Source organism: Cygnus olor, chromosome 10 (genome assembly GCF_009769625.2).
Source record: "Cygnus olor isolate bCygOlo1 chromosome 10, bCygOlo1.pri.v2, whole genome shotgun sequence".
Lineage (NCBI taxonomy): Eukaryota > Metazoa > Chordata > Aves > Anseriformes > Anatidae > Cygnus > Cygnus olor.
Window position 1 is genome coordinate 13,397,663 of NC_049178.1, and position 20,023 is coordinate 13,417,685.

Below are 20,023 nucleotides of genomic sequence, written 5' to 3' on the forward strand. Positions count from 1 at the left end.
TAGCTTTTGGAGATTTATAGAAGGCTTGTATTTTTACATTAATACTTTGCTAAGGGAAGTCTGCATAAAGGGCTTTATTACACAAGAAAATAATTTGGTCGCTGAAAAGCAATAAAAAGATTTCTTTGTAAATGTACCGTAATAAGTGCTACTGAAGAAAATATAAAGGCTTAGTTCCACAAAGGGATCCACTTGACAGAAAATGTAATTGAGATCAAGACCTGAAGTGACCTGCGTCTACACTCAGGTTTTGTGGCTGTTATTGTTTATACATTTTGTTTTTATTTTTAATTATAAAGACATTTTTTTTTTCTGCCTCCTGATGTTTTACAAATTCCATCTTTTTGATGTGTTATTGCACAGGAAGCAAAGAATAGCTTTGGTCTCTGCTTAGGATGCCCAGTAAACATGCTCAATTTTTAAATGGAAAAAATAGAGTGATAGCACTAGATCTTTTCATTTAGTCTGCGTAGTTTACTGATAATTTCTTTGACTTTAAGAATTGGCACCTTCCTCATGTTCACATTTTTTTCTTTAATATGCTTCTGTATGCAAGAGCTTTGGAAACAAGCCTGCCTACCTACCTTTATACACGTGAGTTGTCTTATTAAGAACGATGACCTGCCTGGGTAGATCCACTTGTATTTTTCTTTCAAATCTGAAGATGTTTGCAGGATGGCTGTGGGGAGGAGCTTGTGCCAGCCTAGACAGCATTCTGTCACTGCACAAGGCGTACTTGCTGCAAAACACACAAAAATATTTTTGTCTTTCATCTCTTTCAGCTACTGGAACCTTAAAAAGTACAAAAAAAAAAAAAGATCAAACAGGAATGTGATGTTTAAGTAGATGATGTCTCTTTTAAAGATATAAAAGATGATTAGATTGAATATGAGCCCCAAGGATCTCCGTTGCAGGATGAGCTGCCATCCCACAGTACAACCCGGGAGAGATTTTCTACCGCAAAGGAAAATTCAGCAGCCTCAGTAGCAAATGTTGAGCTCAGCTGCAGCTGGCATTAAGACTAAATTTTTGAACATCTGAATATTGAAAGCCTTTTAAACTCACCCAATATTATTCTATTACTGGAACAAATCTAACAGTAAATTGAAAAAAAAAATAGGAACCTTCTAAAAAATATGCCTTCCCCATCCATTCTCAGCCTCAGTATTATGTAAAGATGACAGTTATCAGCTATGTAGAAGAGCAGCTATATTAAATGTTAAATAACCTTTAACAGCACCAAATATTTAATCATAAAAAATTAAATTGACAGTGGTGTGGTTCACATAGTATCCCCTCGAAAGCCTGACAGCATCATTTCTCATATATATTGATAAGTACAAGACATCCATAAAATTGTAGGCTCTGTAGCCTTCTATTTATGAGAGGCTATCTAAAACTCATTCATTGCAGGTAATATCAGTAAGTCAATTCAGCTTAGTCTGATAGCTCATAACTTTTCAGACTGTTGTATTTACTGAGCCATAGACTATCCTTTCTTTGAGTGTACTTGAGAAAATGACTTGTACTGTAAGACTATTTCTTCTCAAAGTATAATCAAGTGCTTTAAAACGGACTCCATAACTGCAAATTCAAAACAGTATTAGACTTTGGTAATAATATAAAAAATATTGCTTTAATAATGCTTTGTAAGTCACACAGAGTATTGGCAGTATTTTTCTGACTCTAGTAACCCACCCAGAAAACTGCCAGTGAGAGTTTGGTGCGGGGCTTAGACATGCTTCAGGGGGTGGCAGAAGCCCCTGTATCGGAGCTAATAAGGAATCATTTATAAATGGAAGAAATTCCTCAGCACGTGACGTGCAGGACTTTGTGGGTGGAGAATCAGCATTGCAGGCAGCAGCGGGGATGGCAGACCACCCCATTTTGTGGATGTGATAATGCCTGGGCAAATTCAGAGCTCCTAAGCAGTAAGAGCAAGTCTGTTGGTTCTGGTGGTGTTTACTGTCCCTGTATCAGTTGCTTTCTTGTAGGGCTGACTGTAGATTTTGGTCCTGCTCCTGCAGGACTGATGAAATGTTAATTGTACTCCTAGAGCAATCCCTTACTGAAGGAGACTCTTCATGTCTGAGGTTCTGGCAGCACAGCAGAAATGCAGGCAATAGAAGTTCACAGGTAAAACTGTCCTGTAAATGCTCTGGTAGTGCTTTACTTAAATTGACTTGGATATTTGAGTTTAGGGAATGGGATCAAAAACCCACAGAAAAACTCCTGTTGACTTTAATGGTCTCGTTGCTCAGGATCAAAGCTGGTGTACAGAATTTGCAGGAGACTCATATAAGTATTAGACATTATTCAAGGGAGTCAAATATAGTCACAAGTGCCTTGAACTGAAGCTTAAAACTAAAACAGAAATTGGGCAATGACATTCCCAGCAAGGGTATCTTCCCTTGCTTTCCTTCATTGCTCATTCCTCTCATTCACCTGCATTTTCTGGTGCTGTCTGGGGCTAGAGCTAAAACCAAAGAGAGAGGCTGCATTTCCCTTTCTGTTGGAAGTGGACAGATTTGCTCAGCAATCACTTCTGTCCATAATTCAAGCAGTGAATTGCTGTTTTGGAGGACTTCAGGGTAGAGAATTGTGTTACCAAGCTGTTTCATTATTTTTAAATTTCTGTTTCACTGCTTTTCTGGCTTCTGCTGTTTAGACAGCATCAGCTTTTAGTGCTGAAAACAGTTCCCCTGGAGCCTGGGCTGCATGGGGAGATGCCTTGAGCTCCAGGGAGCTGGACAGCCTCTTTTGGGTGGTGTGAGCGAATGGCAGAGCTTGGGACACTGATGGCTGTACCAAAGGGGATGCTAAGTCCCTAGAACCCTGGGGAATGGGAGCTGGGGCTGAGGGCAAAAGCTGTGTTAAAAACACTGGGGGACTAGCAGGAGGTAGGTTGAGGGAATAGAGACAGATGGAGAGAGGAAAGGCAGAGGGAATGTTTTTTGGGGTTCTGTCCAGAGCAGGGTGGGTGTGAAAGCTGGGAGGAGGAGTACTGGTCTCTCCAGGAAATTTTAAGTAATTTGGATGTGCGAACAGCACTCAGATGGAGCAGTGCTTTGAGCCATGAACCTGCAGCCCAGCAGCCTCATCCAGAAATGTATTGGTCTGTGCTTCTCTTGGAAAAGGGAAAGGATTTGGGGTGTGGGTGGGCTTTCATGAAACATTTCTTGTTCCTGGGATGGAAGTGCTGGTAATAGCAAATTTGTTCCCTGAGAACAAAGGCACTTACAGCAGTGTGTCAACCTTGGCTGGCTCAGCTGTGTGTGGAGCTGCAGCCCTGCCTGCTGTGCAGAATCAGAGGCTGACAGAAGAGCACAAGCAGTAGGTGACCCTCAAGAGCAGCAGATCAGCTGTGGGTGCTCAGAGGTAAGGCCTCTGTCAGCCTGGTATTTACCTGGATGAAGGGCTCATCTGCCTGATGCCATTAAATTCTAGAAGGAGCATTTGCTGCCCCAGTTAGAAGAGGGGGAAAAAAAGGGCACAGCCTGGACTTCAAGATTATGGGAAAACAGAAGGTTAAAGACAGAGAAGTTAGATTTGGGTCCAAGCAGTGTGCAGGGGCTGTAACAGTCCTGGAGCAGAGCGGGTGAAAGCTATCTTATATGCTGGTTCTTCACTGGAATGGGTCTGAGGGGGATATCAAGTTTTCTGCTGGGAAAGTTCAACTTAGTTTAGTATTAAATTGGGGAAATTCGACAAAGGCATGCTGGTTTAGCTGTTGGTCACACCACGGGTTGTTTCAGGGCCCACAGATGATGTCCCTGGAGGCCCTGTGGGTGTCCCTTCACCCAGGTGGGTTTCCACTCCACTGACACCTGAGGGCATTGCTGCTGTGTGTTACAGGAGCCCATGGCTGATGTCTGTGCTGTGAAGTCCAAAGGGGGAGGGGAGTTCCAACATTTGGATATGTTTTTGTCTTAATTTGGCATAAAAATGCAAATTTAGAAACTTTCCCACTGCCTTGTTTTGGATTTAGAACAGTGGCATAACATAAGTGCACATGGTAACTGTATATAATAAACCTGAGTTCTCGTATCATGCTCATCATGATCTTAAAATACTTTGCCAAAGAGAAAGCCTGCTGACTCTATCTCCATTTTATAGATGTAGAATTGAAGGCAAAGAGAGATGAATCAATTTAACCTGCAGATAAATTGATTTATTGAGACTGAGCTAAAAATGGTCACAGTCCAACTGTCTCTGCAAATCTGATAGCACAATACACCAGGCAAGCAAGAATCAGGTGTTTGTTTAATGCTTCCCCCAAACATATTGAGATGTTTGCCTTTCTCTGGGACAGGGATGTCACTTGCTGACACCTCTGGTCACACATGCAGGTGTCTCTCACAGCTGCCCTGAGTCTGTGGTGGCTTGTGCTGGATATTGCTTTGTGACAGCCTCCCCTCTTGCTGATCCGGCAGCTCTCATGCTTATACGAAGGCTTTATTTCAAAGCAAGCTGCCTTTTGGGTTGCAGCTGCCCTCTGTGCTGTGTGGTTGGTGCATGGCCAGCTTTGAGTGGAGCTCAGCCAGGGCACGCTGCTAACATTGGTGCAGAAGTGCAAAGTGTTTGGAGATCTCTCCCGGCTGCAGGGGTTGAGATCTTGTTTTACGTCCTCTGAACGGCTGTAGCTGTGGCAACACCAACATCCTTGGTCAGGGCAGGCTCACGCGGAGCTGTCATCTAGGTTGACATGCTGAGACCTGGCTTCATCTCGGCGTACAAAACAACCTTTTGCTGTAACAGGTCAGTGGAAGTGAGAGATGTTTGGATTAGAGCTGACTGACTTTGGGAGAAAATACTGTTGCTGACAACTGCAGATTTGTTAGAATGAGAGTGGATTGGAGGGCTGTGCTTGGTTCAGTAAGGGTTTCACCAGGGACAGGCTGCATGGAGCTCCTGCTCACAGCTGATGGTCAGGCAGGAGAATACAGCCCCGAATGGTAAACATCCGAACTTTTGGAATTTAAGGTATCTGCAGCAGTTTGCTGATAAACTTAATTGACTGTAAAATGCCTGCTGATCTTACTGGTGGGACTGGGAGCCACTTCCTGGATCTTGACAATACGTGTAGTGAGAGCACGAAGAGAAAGTTGCTTTGTGCTGTTCATGGGGTAAAGTATTTCTGTGTCCTGAAATCATCCTTTCCATTTGAACACAGCCCTTCTGCACAGTTCACCTTGGTGCTGTTTGTGTTTCTGCAGCATCCATGTTCTAAGCAATAAAAGGATTAATTGTTTTCCAAGCTGGTAGTACATCTTTTAACATATGTGGTATGCAGGAGGCAGGCAATAAATAACTAAAAGAAGCCTACAGTGCAGTGGCTCCTGCTGAGGATTTTACTGAGCATATAGAGAAATTGATTCTGTTAAACTTCGCTTGCTGGAGTGGAAAGTTAAAGAAGAGAGAAAAAATGCTAAGGAATAGAGTGGTGCACAGGACTGTCATTTTCATTTTAGGATTCTCTCTATAAAATGTGCACATCAGAGGCTTGGAAAGGCTTCCTAAGGAAAAGGAGCTTTGGTACAATGTCTCGGGGGCAGAGGGAACCACAGCATTTGACATGCTGTTTAAAGGGCTGACGGAAATGCTTTAAGGAAAGGATTGCTGTCTGTTCCAGACCCTGGTTCAGGATCTGTGGTGCAGCCTTCCCAGGCAGCACTTCTGATGGAATCAGTGGGATGCCAAACTGAAAAATGAAGTGTCTGCAGGCAGTGAAATTTGGCCCTGTCTAGGCTGAGGCTCTGTTCTGGAGCCTGGCAGCATCTGGACAGATGGCTGTCCCCATGGACACAGCAGCATCTCCAGCAGAGCCCTGGCAGTGTCTGGGAAAATCCCCTGAATTTTCACACAGGAGAATGAGTGAGAGGACCAGAAAGGTCCTTAATGGCTAGAAAATCAATTAATCAAAGAACTAATCTTTCAGTTGCTTCTTTCCAAGGGAACTCCCTCTTCCTTCCTTAATGACAGCTGCTATAACAGGCTTTTTTCCAATATGTAGTTCTCCACATGCCCCTCATTGCTCTAAAGAGGGACCTCTGCATGGTATGGAGTTCAATTCACAGAGTAAGTGCCAGAAACCTGGCTGGACACCTGCAGATGTATTTTAAGGACATATATTGAATTAATCTCATCCCAAGACATTCTAAATAGGGAGAACTATTTTGTTGTTTTCTCTTACTGTGCTTTTAAAGCAGGCGATAATAGCAGTCACTCACAGCTATGACATGCTGTTGGAGCTGCCAGAAGGACTTTTTTTTTCCCTTTTTTTTCCCTGAACTAAAAAGCAGTGAACTAGAAGATCCCCTGCTACAAGCAGACCTATAATTTGCTGTTCTCACATGACAGGTCCCCTTGATTTCCTGGGGCCCATTCCCAGTCCTGGGATGGAAAGAGTGCCCTTTCGATGTTCTCCCTTCCTCCTCTTCCCCAAGGCATTGACTTGCAGTCACTGGACTTAATTTGTAGCTTATCAGATGGAGGGAGAGGAATGATGATCTAGTGAAGTGACTCCTCAGGCTTTGGTTTGCTTCCCCTCTCCACCACTAACTTGCTGGAAGAAGCCATGCAGGAAATGGCCCTGAGGATGGTGCTGTGCTGGGGAGAGGCTGAGCACAGCCTGAGCACAGAAGCATGTTCACAGCTTCCAGGCCCATGTGGATCCACATCCAGCCAGTATGGGCAAAGGAGTGTGCATCTGCCTGCACCTCTCTGTGCAGGCACACCCTTAATCTCCCCTTGTCTTGGTTCTGTCAGAGGGGGCTAATAGCTCACTGCATCATGGACACAGTATGGGATAAAAAACTATTAATCATTGCACAGTGCTGAGACAGATGGGTTTCATTCCCAGAGTAAGTACATACACCATGATCCTCTAAAGTGAACATTAACACCTTGGTAACTGTGATTTACATCATCCCTGAAACTACAGTTGCATGGTGGTAGAGAAGAGCTTCTCGTCTATTAAGTGTTTAATTTGGGAGATACAATTCAATCACAAAGCGATCTGTTCTGAAGTGCAAAAACTGAAGGACTTGCATTGTTTGGTTTGTAATACAAGAACAGGAAGGATTTATGTTAAAAATAAAGTCTCTGAATGGACAGGCAGTCAGGGAGATCCCTTCAAATGCAGAAAGGCTTGGCTGCCTTAATATTCAATCTTTCTAATGTCTAGGAAAATCTTGCCCCAGCTACAGAACTTACTGGCAAATTGTGTCTCACATTCAGGAGGAAGAGATCTATCTTGGAAAGGTATTAAAAGCTTCTGTTACACAGTCGTCATCTGGGAAGATACGGTATTGATTGATCCTGGAGTTTCATTTGATTGGTTGCATTGGTGATTACAGTATTGATTTGTCTCACATGCTGTGTTTGTTCCGTGCACTGCTCTGTTGCAGCAAGAATTAGTCCTACTTGCTGCTTGCTGCATGTTTTTTTTCAGGAGAAGAATTGGGCAGAATTCATTTTTCACTAGATGGAGTCTTATAGAGTAATTAACTGAAAGGAGGCTGGCGAGAATTACTGAATTACCCAGGGAACGCAGCACAGCCAGAGTTTTTTTCAGGCATGTGTAAATAAAGAAATTTGCATTCTCCAAATATTTAAAGCAAATATTGTATTCAAAGGGAAGTGTGTAATTTGAAAAAGTACAGAAATATAATAAGAGCTGCAAGCAGTTTCAAAACCTCGCTGTCACAGCTAAGGCAGAAGAAAAATTGCAGAATGGCTGCTGGGCTGCCCCTTGAAATGCGTTGCCTAGGGAGGAAGAGGAGGATGACTGCAGCCTCCTTCTGTCAGCTCAGACTCTGGCCTGAGATTTGCTAAATGGCTTGTCTTGCTTTGTCTTCATCTGCCTCTATCAGTGCTATTGCCTTGGGCCAGAAGAGGTGATGTTTGTGGGGACGTACAAAGGAGCTGGTCTGAAACCAGAAGTCATTCTCTTCTAATTGTGTAACTGAACACAAATGAATCCAAGTGAAGCCTCCACCACTGCAAGGTCCTGAGTATTTCCTCAAAGTCTTGTGAATTGTCTCTCTAATGACTGCTTGTCTCCCCAAGAGGGAGGGTTCCCCTTCCCATGGCCAGAGAGGGTGACATGTAATTAGACACCACGATAGGCTTCTACGGAAGAAAAGTTTTTAACATGAATTTTAAATACTTGCTCTTAGTCATGTCATCCCATCTGGTATAAGAAACTAATTAAAAAAAGTGAGACATTTCAAGGCCTACATGTGTAATTTGGAAAGAAATGAATGTACTTACAATGTGAAATAATGTCGCATGGTGTTGCTGTTGTACTGAACCAAATTTTCATCAGTTCAGGATACCACAGTTAATTGCTAGTTGAAATACTCCAGAGAAGGGCTATAGTCCATTTTTTTTTTCCTTCCCCCATTGGTAAAACTAAAGAAAGGTGAAAATGACTCATTTGCTTGACTTTCTCTTGACTGGAGAGAAATAACAAAGTGCAAAGCAGTGAGAGCCTTAGAGGTGAAATTCAGACTTTAAATAAGCCTATCTCCAGTAAAGTAGAAAAAGGTAAACAAAGCAGTAAGGGAATGTGCTAATTTTCAGTGCTAAATGTGTGTGTGTGTACGCGCGTGTGTATACACACACGCTGGGATGCAGGAAGGGGTTAAAAATGCCCAGAGTTCAGCAAAATGAAAGAAGTTAAAGCACTTTCTTCCCCTTAACAGTGGATGAGATGAATGGGACAATAATTCCATTCCTGTTTTTCTTTGCAAACATCTCTGTGGGACAAATCCCAGATTCAAACAATCATGCCTTTCGCACAGGGATTAATCTTAAATTTAATACATAATTTATAATTATCAGCCCACCAATAGTATTTTTATGTCTTCATTGTTCAAAATATAATACTTTCTGTGAATTTGTAAAGTAGTCAAAATATAAATTCATAATGAAGATGGTTAACATCAATAAAGGGCTACTTGCCTCTCTGTTCCACTAATTCTGGTTAGCAGAGGACTGGGATTAAGGAGTTTTGTAACACTGAAGGCATTGCCAGAGAGTCATCTGCAATCTCCCTATAGATAGAACTATACAGATTGTAGAACTATACAGATTGTATTCCTAGGTAGGGCTTGTATAGAAGAAGGGAAATGTCTCATAATCTCTACATAAACTTATTTGCTGCAGAATGGCTTTTGGGTACCTCAGTGCACGTCTCCTTTGCTTGAAATATATTGACTGTCTAAACAGTTGCATGTTCAGTCACCCAATTGGCAGGACAAATGCCCAGTTTATGGACAGGTGTGTGTATTGCATCTGGGTATCCTTGAAAACACGCTTCATCAGAGAGAGCTTTTATTGTTCTGAGAAAGTAACTGCATTTTAATGAAGGTCACCCTTACGGAAGGTAAAACTGCTGTGCAGCATCTCTCCAACCCAGAAATCAATTCATATTGCTGCTTTCCAGGGCAACTAAAACTTTGGCTTGAAATCCATTCTCCAAATCTTTCAATCAAGCTTTCCAGATCATTATAATACATAGAGATCTGCTACACCATGGCTGTATGATCATTAAATTGGGGAAAAAACTGCTACCATGCATATGTCGACAACCAATTTATTCATTGCAAAATAGCGAAGCATTGAGTATCCATTCGGTGTCAGTTGGAGGGCACTGTGCTGTATTTGTTGCCATCATCATTATAAGGGTTACAAATGATCTACCTGGAGCTCAGCATATATCTTCTAGGATGAAGTGTCAACACAAAGATAATAGGGGTGAATTTAGAGTACAGCTTTAGGTGTATGCTTGCTGCTTTGCACTGCAAGTCAATAGATGTTGGTTGGAAAGAGCGTAAAAAGAAAGCCGAGGAAGAAAAGTTTAATTCAGTAACCTTACTTTAGGCATTTTGGTTTGGCAACTGATTGCTTACGCTGCCCAACACTGACAGCAGCTAAGTACAGTAAAAATGATCTTCTTTTGAAGAATTTTTTTGTCCTGATCTTCCTTTGTGTAGTTTTCATGAGGAAGTACATGGAAGGAATAATCAGGAGACCAGATGGCATTTTGAATAGTGGGTCTATTCAGACATTTTCAAATCCCTAATTGGTCATTGGTTTTAAATGTTAATATGCTTCACTAGTAAATCATTTCTATTCTCTCTTTTTGATGTTTGCAAAGAATAATGAAAGAAATAGATATATTGCTAACCGTGGTACCCAAAAATCAGCATTCAAGCAATGGTGCTAAGTAGTGACTATGAACTTTAGCAAATATGAATAGAATGATGGTCACTCAAATTGATTAACTAGTGATAGGCTGAAAAGAAATGCAGGGTCATATTTTGTGTTGGTGTAAGCTGGCAAAAGTATAATGACTTGGGTGGAATTATGGTGATTAATATCAGCAGAGAATGTAGTTTGATGTCTGTAGTTACATCCTTGTTTCATACAGCATTTTTTGCCTGGAGAAGAAAGCTTCAGGAACGTCTCAAGCAGTACAGCAGGAGGGAGGTTGTACAAATGGATTTAGATCAAAGAAATAGATCTGAACTTTCATTGGACATGTGTGATATTGGCTGGTGCATGAAATGCTGCACCGTGTGACTTTTAGCTCACTTAACATGCTGGCTTAAGTAGGAAGTCATGGTGAGAAACACCTTTAAAGAAGGCAAGTCAGGATGCATTCCTAAAAAGAGCTCCCTTGCTACATTATCCGATGATATGATGATAGGTTATGTGATGGTAGCCATCTGGTTCATCCAGGTTAAAAATATTATGGGTGGTGGAGGAAGAGACATTATCTACAGAGCAGGACACAGGTCTTGCTGAGATACAGCAATTCTGCTAGATATAAAGTTGCAGACATGAAGCTGTGCTCCACCAGAAAGATAAAAGCGAGGAAGCAAAAGGAAGCCAACCACAGGATGACAAGGGAACTCAGGCTTGCATTGCTGAAGGAACTTGCTTAGAGTTTCTCTTTCTTTCTGGGAATATATTTTTTGGGGAACTTTTTGGTGAAATACTGTTTCTGTGCCCTGTTGTAACCTGGATTCTCACTTACAATATCTTTCTTTCATATTTTTTTCCTTTTACTTATCAGTGTTTTCTCTGAGAATAGCTACTTGAAGACTTCAAATGGAAACCATCTGTAAAGAAACATTTGGTAAGGTTTCTGCCTACAGACATTATGAGGCACAAAAGGAGGAGATAGAGAAAGAGAGAGAAGGAAGGAACTGAAAAAGGAGCAGGTGCCATATACCAAGGTACAGAGTGGAGTAGGGTCTGCATGGTGCTGTGTATAGAGTGGATTTCTGACCATAGGATGGCTTATGAGTCAAAGCAAATACCAAGTATCAGATTGGTAGCTGAGGATCTAAAGTTGATACCCATGCCTTTACTGCCATCATTTGGCATGGAGAAATACCTGCAGCACCTCCAGGATGGATGGTGGGCACTGACATTACCCTAAGTAGGGCAGGTAAAAGGAATAGCATTAACGCAGCTCTGAGGAGAGGCAGCAGATCCAGAGTTAAGTTATGTATTATAGCAGAGGAAAAGCGAGGGAGGGGAACACCAGGCAAGGGTCTGTCAGACTTCTTTGAATTTGACATGCACATCCATCACTGAGGACACTGACTAAGAGCTAGTCAAGACAGCTGGCAACAGCAAAGTCCATGGTGGGCTTCAGAAAAGCTCGGCGCCAGTGAGCATCAGAGACCAATGCTTGGGCTGGGCTTTCTTGAGAGGGGTATCAGTGGTGGATGCAGTAAAGGGGAGATGGCCATCTGGGAGGTGCTGCCTGCACAGCTCAGAAATTAAAGCTCTGTAAGCACTTGCATTTTTCAGCTTCTTCAGCAAGCAATTCTTGCTTTGTTCTGGCCACAACCATCTCCAGTCAATTGTTGCCAACGTGTGCGGAGCACTTCAGTGCCTGGATTTAACACTTCTACAATTTAAAATGCTACTATGTATGTGAGTCAACACTATAATGCCTTAAAGAAGCAAAAAGCTGGTGTATGTACTTGTTAAAGCATCTTGTTTCAGACACATTTGGAACAACAGGGGTTCTTTGCACTTTTCATGAAGCGATTGACAAAATAGGATCAAGCTATACCAAGAAACAGCATCAGCTCCAAAAAAAAACATCACCACTATATGTGGAGCACAGATGGTGCTTTTGGTACTCGATATTATAGCTGTTTTTAAGTTGATTGGAGAAAAATGTGGATTTTTAAATCTTACACCTGCATGCTGAGAGGAAGCATATGTAGAGACTTGCTGAATCCCTTGGTGTATTCTGAGTGGATATTTGCACGCTCGGAGTTGACGTTTGTCATTCTCCCTTACAATGAACAGTATTTAATTCTGGAATGGTTCTGCTGAAATCAGACAGAAGCACAGGGGAAGACGAAAACGACATAAGGTTTCTGTCCTGTGTATTAATGATCTGGTTGCAAAGATGAAAAGCATGTACATATTTGTCTTTTATGAACACTGTGTGTGCTCGTGGACACACATGCACTCAAATGTATATGGCAACTGCTTGATGCATTTTTGGAGAGATGTCAGTGAAACAGTGAGGTAGTAGGCATGTAGCAGGGTAAACAGAGCAGCTTACAGGGATTAGATCAAAAGAACTCCTAAGAATGGCTTCTTTGCAAGAGTAACAGATCAAAGCTAGCTGAATGTTTAAATACAACTTCATGCAAATGTTGAAGTTTCTGTCCCATCACTGCTTTTGTGCCTTGTGTCAGTGCTTTCCATGCTGCTGAGCCTAACTGGTCCCTTACCTCTTTTTCTGCAATTGTGCCGTGTGTGTTTTCCCTTGATGCTTCTGTGGAAGCTGTGCCCCCAGTTCGTTGCTGGTACTTTTGGAATTATTTTGCTGGTAAAATTATTTTATTGGAATTATTTGGAATTATGGAATTATAATGTTGATTTTTTGGTCATCCTTTTAGTTATATTTCTTTTTCTTTTTCCTGTTTCCAGACTGCTTCTTCTAGGATGCTCGGATAGCTAAGTTAGCTTAGAGCTGGGCTCATCTCTCAGGCCTGCTGCAAGCTTTTGGGACTCTCTCTGCCTTTGCTTCCACGTGGAGAAAAACATCACTTCTGTAACTCGCGGGAGTGCTGCAGGAATAAATTCACTGAAGCTTATGACCCTGTGTTGGTGATAATTGTGGGAGCACACAGGCGCACAGGTAGGTTGCTCACTGGAGTCCTGTATGCATGGACGTTTTTTCCCATTCCTTGGTATTCTTGCTGTGATCTTTCTGCAGCATGTGAAGAACACGATTTCTCTCTCACAGCTTGTCCTCTTCAACCATATGTGTTATGTGGAGGATGCATTTTTTAAACTTGCTTTTTACCTACATTAATAATAATAATTTAAAAAATCTTTATTCTCGGGTGCATCAGATGAGCTGGCTTCAAATATCAACAAGACAATGCAAAAGAGCTGAAAATCTTCTTTCTACCATTAGGTGTCTTCCCCTTGTGAGAAGTGTAGTTTTCAGTTTTCCCTCTCATGAATGCAGTGGGAGATCAAAGATTTTTCTTGTCAAGTTTTTACCTGCTTTGTGAGCTTTTAGATGGCTTTTGGAGGCTGGGAGCTAAAGGGCAGAAATATCAACTAGCAGCTCTTCCCATGTGCTGGAGTGTCACATTCTTTCCACCTTGGAGTGTGCAGTCTGCAGGCAGGATGTTTGCATAGCAAGTGCCATGTCAAGTCAAGGTTAAAACAGGATTATTTATTCCTTTATGCAACTTGGGATCAAAGTACAGTGCCTATTGTATGGAAATCACATTTGAAACAGTTGAGTTCAATTACCTTTTCAAATAATCGTCAGCAACATGAAGTTGCTTTTGAGGTGCAGTGTATTACTTACAGGGAAAGCTGACCTTGGACATACTCACACAGCCCTCTGATTTCAATGCACAGCTTTTCAGGCAGAATGTAAATCCCACTGAGGGTCAGATTCAGGCTGCTGAACAGCAGCTTCAGTCAGTTAAAGGCCAGATACAGCCAACGAATCAGACATCTTGCCATGGGCATCTCAAAAAAATGGCTTGCACCAACCATGCCTGTGTGGAGCTTGCTGCTGTATTTTGGCTTCTGTGTGCTGGTCGTGACCATATAAACCCTGGGGAGATGGCAGCCCGGCTCTGCTTATCCCCCAAGCCAAGGTCTGTGTGAGGGCAGTAAATGTTTGCAGGCATTGGGTGGCTCTGTGAGAAACCTGCTGCAAATATCTGCTGACTTCGGCTGTGCCTCCTGTGTCTAGGGGAGCATGGCTGCAGGACCCCTTGTTAGCACAACTGCAGAGGCATCTCTTACCTGCGAGTTTACCTCCCAGCCTCAGAATTGAACTTCTCTATTTTTTTTTTCCTGCCAACGCCAACTTTTAAACTTCCCTGCTGCGTGTTCCAAGTGGGAGGAGCGGTGGCAAAAGAAGCTGCTTTGATTTAAGTGAGTGAGGGGGCAGTGCTACTCTGTCTGCCTGATTATTTATCTCCCTAGTTACACACAGCACTTGCTTTCTCTGGAGTGATTCAAGCATATCATAACCTCTTGCTTTAGCTCCTTTATCATACCGGTTTGCTGCTTGAGCTCAGTCAGAAATCTGTCTTGGCCTCTGCAGGGCAGAGGATGTCACCTCATTTTATTGGGCTCCGATGTGCCTCCCCCATGTTTTTTCAAGTTTCCCATTTGTCATGTGGAAGACTCTGAGAACTGTACTGGATGCTTCTGGGCTGGGCAGAATAGGCTCTAACATCATTAAAAGCCTCCCTCAAATGTCAGCTAGAGATAAATGGGTGTGAGGACAGGTGCTCAGGAAGCCTTGCTGAGCATGGAGCATGCCGTCTCTGGGAATGCAAACAGCATCTCGCTGTGCTCAGGGATTCTCAGAGAGATTTTTACCTAAACATCCATTGATTTCAGCATGAGCAGCAGCAGACTCATGGCTTTTCTCCAGCCCCCTGCTCTGCTCTGGATGATTCACACACACAAACACCAGAAGTGATGCCTAAGAGATCTAAGCTCAGTTTCTCGGTCAGTGGAAATCCTGAACTGAGTATGCTGTCTGAATTTTGCATTAATACAATGAAGCCTATTTTCTTCTGTCCTGCTCAGGCATAAGTACATCTCCTACACCTAGTACCTCTCAATAGTCCACAACATTTTATTTTTATTTTTTTGCCACATATGGGAGATACGCCTCCTCATCACCTACTCTGGGTAAATTTGGGATTGCCTGAAGGAATGTGGGATACAGTATATCCTGGATAGTCTTGTCAGACATGATTCTTAATGAGACTGGCTCATGTGCTAGGTAGAAGAAAAAAACACGTCGTCTAGACTGTGGTTGAGTATTTGGGAATAAGTGAATGACATAAAGAGGGGAGGGGAGAATCATCTGGCAGTATAGTTTATCATAGGTGTCTCAGGAATTATTTGTTGCACATTTGTTGCACTCTGAAGTGCTTTGTGGCCACAGAATTTCTTTCATCTGGGCAGGAAGAAGATCCATGTTTTCCAACATGTTACAGTTGGTCCTGAGTTTGGGATTTGCATTCCCTGCTCTGTGCAAATATTTCTTCTGGAAACACAACACTTATATTTAGGGGCTGAGGACAAAGTGGTATTTAGGCATTTAAGTCCTTTTAAAGTCAGTGGGATCTGGATGTCAAAATGGGGATAGTGGCTTCACAAGTTCCTGATAAAGACAGATACACTGAAGACTGAGGCACTTATGTACAAGAGTAATGAAATAATAGGTACATGAAGAGGCCTTGAGAGCAACCTTCAGGTCTGTAGGAGCCTGAATGTGAAGCATCAACTTCCCCTTCCCTGTAGCACGTGAGCGAGAGAATGAGTTCAATATAATGACTTTTCAGGAGATTGTAAAAGTTTGATGTTGAAGGTATGAGGAGGCAGACTGTGTACTTCTCAAATTGCTAGATTAAAGGACCTTGAATAGAGCATCTTGTAGGTTTGGATTTGCCAAGGACATTCTGATTCTCCTGCTGGAAGGTGTCGAGCCAGGGCAAGTTTTGGAGACTTAATTTGCATAAAAGAGCATGCACGTGTGTGTTTGTGTGTGCATAAAGGGGGAAGGGTGGCAGAAAGAGATGGTAAGTAGCTGGGGCCTACTTCTTGTGGCAATTCCTTCCAGAGGCAATGTACTCAGAGCTGGGTTTTCACTTTACAGATCCTGAGCTGAGGGTTGCGAAGAGTTGGTTTCTCCCTCTTTTAGTATCTCAAACTTTAGGGAGAAGAATTGATTTAATTTCATCTCGTCTGATCCTGATTAATGAAAAGTCATTTCTGCCTAGTTCTGGGCAGAAAAAATAATCTTTGTCTATTTTGTAACCTTGCAGATATATGTAGGTGCATGGCAGGAAGTTCTATAATTCTGGAAATTATGACAAGGCATCCATAAAGATGAAGCTGAAACCCTATGCAGCAGCATTGTAGCTTAAAGGAGCATTATTTAATACCTATTAATGGAACTGCTGAAGCATAAACACTCTCAGCTCAAACAGATATTGTTAACTCTGTGCTAGCAGTCTTGGAGTGGGATGGCAGGTACTTCATTGTTGCAGGGCAGGATGCTCTTCCCTCTGTCCAGTACAGGGTTAGTGTCCATTCAGCATGAGGGCGAGCTCATAAGGAAGAGGAATTACAGGAGCACGTGGGCAGGCAGCAGCCCTACCAGGATGCAGAAGCCCTTTTACAAGCTCAGCCTCGGTGTCCCTGTGCCATAGAGACACTGCACTTGTGGCTGTGGTTGCACCACAGATGTTTCCAGGATAGTTTTTGGTCATCGTGTTTAGTAGGGAGGGATTTCAGCCTCCTTGTGAGGGATGCCCGGTGTGGGGGCATTCTTTCCTTTTTATTCTAGTTTCATCCTGCTTACCTACATGTTCCAACAATACTGGGCACAGCTCCTGTACGTCATGGGACTGGCATATAAATAATTACTTCTTAAAAGGAAAAACAATTCACGTTGGATAATTTGCTTGTAAGTTTGAGTAGTTGTGGGACTCAAGAATATCTTATTTTTTTGGCCTTTCTTTGAAACAAAGGATTACATCAAATATAAAAGTTGAATTTCCTAGGCAATAACATGATTCCTGAAGTTAGGGCTTAAGAACAATTGTTGACATGAAATTGATAATAAATGAGAACAAGCAATTTTACAATCCATTTGCTTCTTGGGCATGCCTACACAAGAAATGTAGTCAAGTTGTTCTGGAGACTGGTTTAATTAAAATTGGTACAACCCCTCCTGTGCAGACTCTAGGTTAGGTTTGTATTGTGATGTGAAGTGTGATTCTTGGCATGTGCAGACAGCCCACAGGTTGCTAATTAGAATAAGAGGTGAATCGGCCTCAGGTTGAGTTTCTGCCACACAGTATCTAAGCACAAGCTCGTATGGCACGCACCAAAACCTGTGCTGTCCTCTGCCTGCCAAACCAGTCATTTGAATGTAAGTGTCATGCTTCAATGATCTTTAAGAAGGGTTGACCTAAAAGCAGCGCCAAAGAGCAGCAAAAATATGATGACCATGGAATTGGGGCTTGCAGGGCCAGACCTTCACCTCTGTGGGTGGCAGCTTGTGCAGAGTTGCTGCAACCAAATAGGAACCTTGTGTTTCTCCACAGGGGAACTTTGCAAAACTAAAGAGATGCTTTGCCTTCCTCCCACTGCCATGTAGTCCTAAAGGACTGCTCTGGAGCTCAGCTCAGCAGAGCAGGATGCTGGCTCTGGTAACACCCAAACCCCAGATTGCCCCTTTTCAGGCTGGGAAAGGCCCTTCCACATCTCTAGGGGATCGTCAGAGGAGGCAAGAGCTTGTTGGCACAATAAGGGACTGGATCTGAGTGTTGTGCTCTTGTTTTCTCCAGGGATGAGCTGCCTCTGTCTAGTACTGGAGCACTTGGGATCAAAGCTTCCCTTACGCAGCCTGATGCCTGAGCCTGTTCAACAAAGCGTGAGGATGGTTTCTGGCTCATCTGTTCATTCAAGCTTTTAATTAGTTACCAGCTATCCTCATGGTGAGGAGTTGACGCCTGATGTTATTGAGGTACTTATTCAAGCGTTCATGTTTATGCAAACGAATTCTTTTTATATCGGTTTTTGGGCAGTCATAAGCCGTGGTAAGGAAATAAATGACATGTAAAGAAGAAATGTGACCCATTGATCAAAGATGCGCTGGCCCACCAGTGAACAGTCTATCTGGGCTGTGAAATGGCTGGTCCCCAGAGAGGCCCATTCAAAAAAGAACTGATGCTTGCATTTTCCAGCATCTATATGCAGAATCCCAAGTGGTTATACAACACGCACACATGACTTGAGCTGCAAACACACATTGCTGCAGTCCTTACACTGGTCCTGTTTTTGAGTTAGTGTAAAAGCTTTCCTGGATGGGTATGCACACTGCTTGACTACTTGCAAAGAACTGGGCCGTTAGCCCATAGACAGGGGAGGGTATGTCACACTACATAGGAAAACAGGTCCTTAGCAAAACCACGGGACACAGAAGCACTCAGCAGCTTCTTACCTGCTCCCCACTGCAGTGATTCTGTAGCTGCCATTGCTGCACATCCATATAAGAGGACAGGGCAAGACCAAATAAGCTCAAACCAGTCTCTAAGATGTAATCAAAGAATGTATTTTAACTGGAGAGTTCAGACAGAGATAAGGGGCATGTGAGATGATCTATTTTTCCCTTTAAACTTGTCGCGTGCAAGGGAGCAGATCTTCCCATAATGTAAATCAGCATAGCTCCACTGTCTGGAGGGAACAATTGTAATTTATCCTGCCTGAAGGCCTGCACAGAAGGTGCTTGAGGTTTCTCGCAATTCATTGGAGACTTGTGACATTGAGAGCAGGCATTTGAGCTCCACTGTCTTCTGGAGCGATTTGCAGCGCAGGCGACTTATAATTACAAACGCTTGATAAATCTTCAGAGAAACTGGGGAGTTTGGTAGGATGCTTGAGTCAGTCGTGACAAATTTCACTTCCTGTAAGAAAGCTGTGTTTCTGCAATTTTGGTCTCAGCACAAAAGCATCGCTCAGCAATACTGTGGAAGAGGTTCTGAGGGTTCAGCCAAGCTTTAAAATATTTCCAGGATCTTCTTTGTCTTGTGGAGATCAGTGGGTTCCTTTCCTGCCAAGCTGAAAAGCCTGGGGGAAACAAAAGGAACCTATTTCATGCCATTTTTGTGAGAACAATACCTCTCCCCGACACCTTATGCAGCTGGTAAATACCATTCCTTTATCAGGTACCTAATCTTTTTTAGCAATGTTCAACCACCTACACCTGACCACCAACTTTCCACTCTGTTTGCCTTGGCTGACATTTATATAACAAAGAGCTGCTAACTGTTCTTTTATCTGCACAAGAAGGTCGAGCACAGGAGGAGACAAATATGATGGGCACCATACGGCAGCGCAGAGCTGCACTGCTCTCTGTATATCCAGACTCTCTAATAGCTATATTGAGCCATTGCTCAGAAAAAAATGCTGCTGGTTGCCTGGAATGATTTAACTCTCATGCTCCTGGTTTAAAAAAAAAAAAAAAAAAAAAAAAAATGCTGTTATATACCAAGTCCTTTCTCTGCTGGATGTCTTACTATTCTTAACAATTTCAAATTACTGTGAGAAAAGGAAGCAGGGATTTGGGCATGGGCTTTTCTGTCAGGCATACCTAGATCTCCTTTGTGTTGCCCTGTGATTAACAACCAATGAGCAAGGGAATGGAACTGATAGCAGGGTAAGGGTCAGGCAAGGAAGAGATGTTCTCCAGTTATGAGTGGGGACTTCTGTATCTGAACCTGCAGATGAAAGAGGAGGAGGAGAAGGTCCTTCTTGCAGAGCTAGCAAGTGAGTAGGGATTTTTGGACCTTGCTTGGTCTTTCCTTGTATCTTCGGAGTCTGGATTTCCTAGGTGGCTACATACAAATGCATCTTGCTGGTTGGTGTGCACCACAGGGTATTACTGCAGATGGAGTTTGACCATGGTCTGCTG

At 42.8% G+C, this 20,023-nt stretch overlaps 1 long non-coding RNA gene across 1 annotated transcript in view; it reads left to right on the forward strand.

Moving 5' to 3' along the window:
- Nucleotides 1-19,538, forward strand: part of LOC121075590 — a 75,433-nt gene extending 55,895 nt beyond the window's left edge. The window contains exons 5-6 of the long non-coding RNA XR_005823050.1: nucleotides 12,976-13,186; nucleotides 17,898-19,538. This is a non-coding gene — a long non-coding RNA (uncharacterized LOC121075590). The remainder of the gene's footprint in view (nucleotides 1-12,975; nucleotides 13,187-17,897) is intronic.
- Nucleotides 19,539-20,023: the final 485 nt, after the last annotated feature.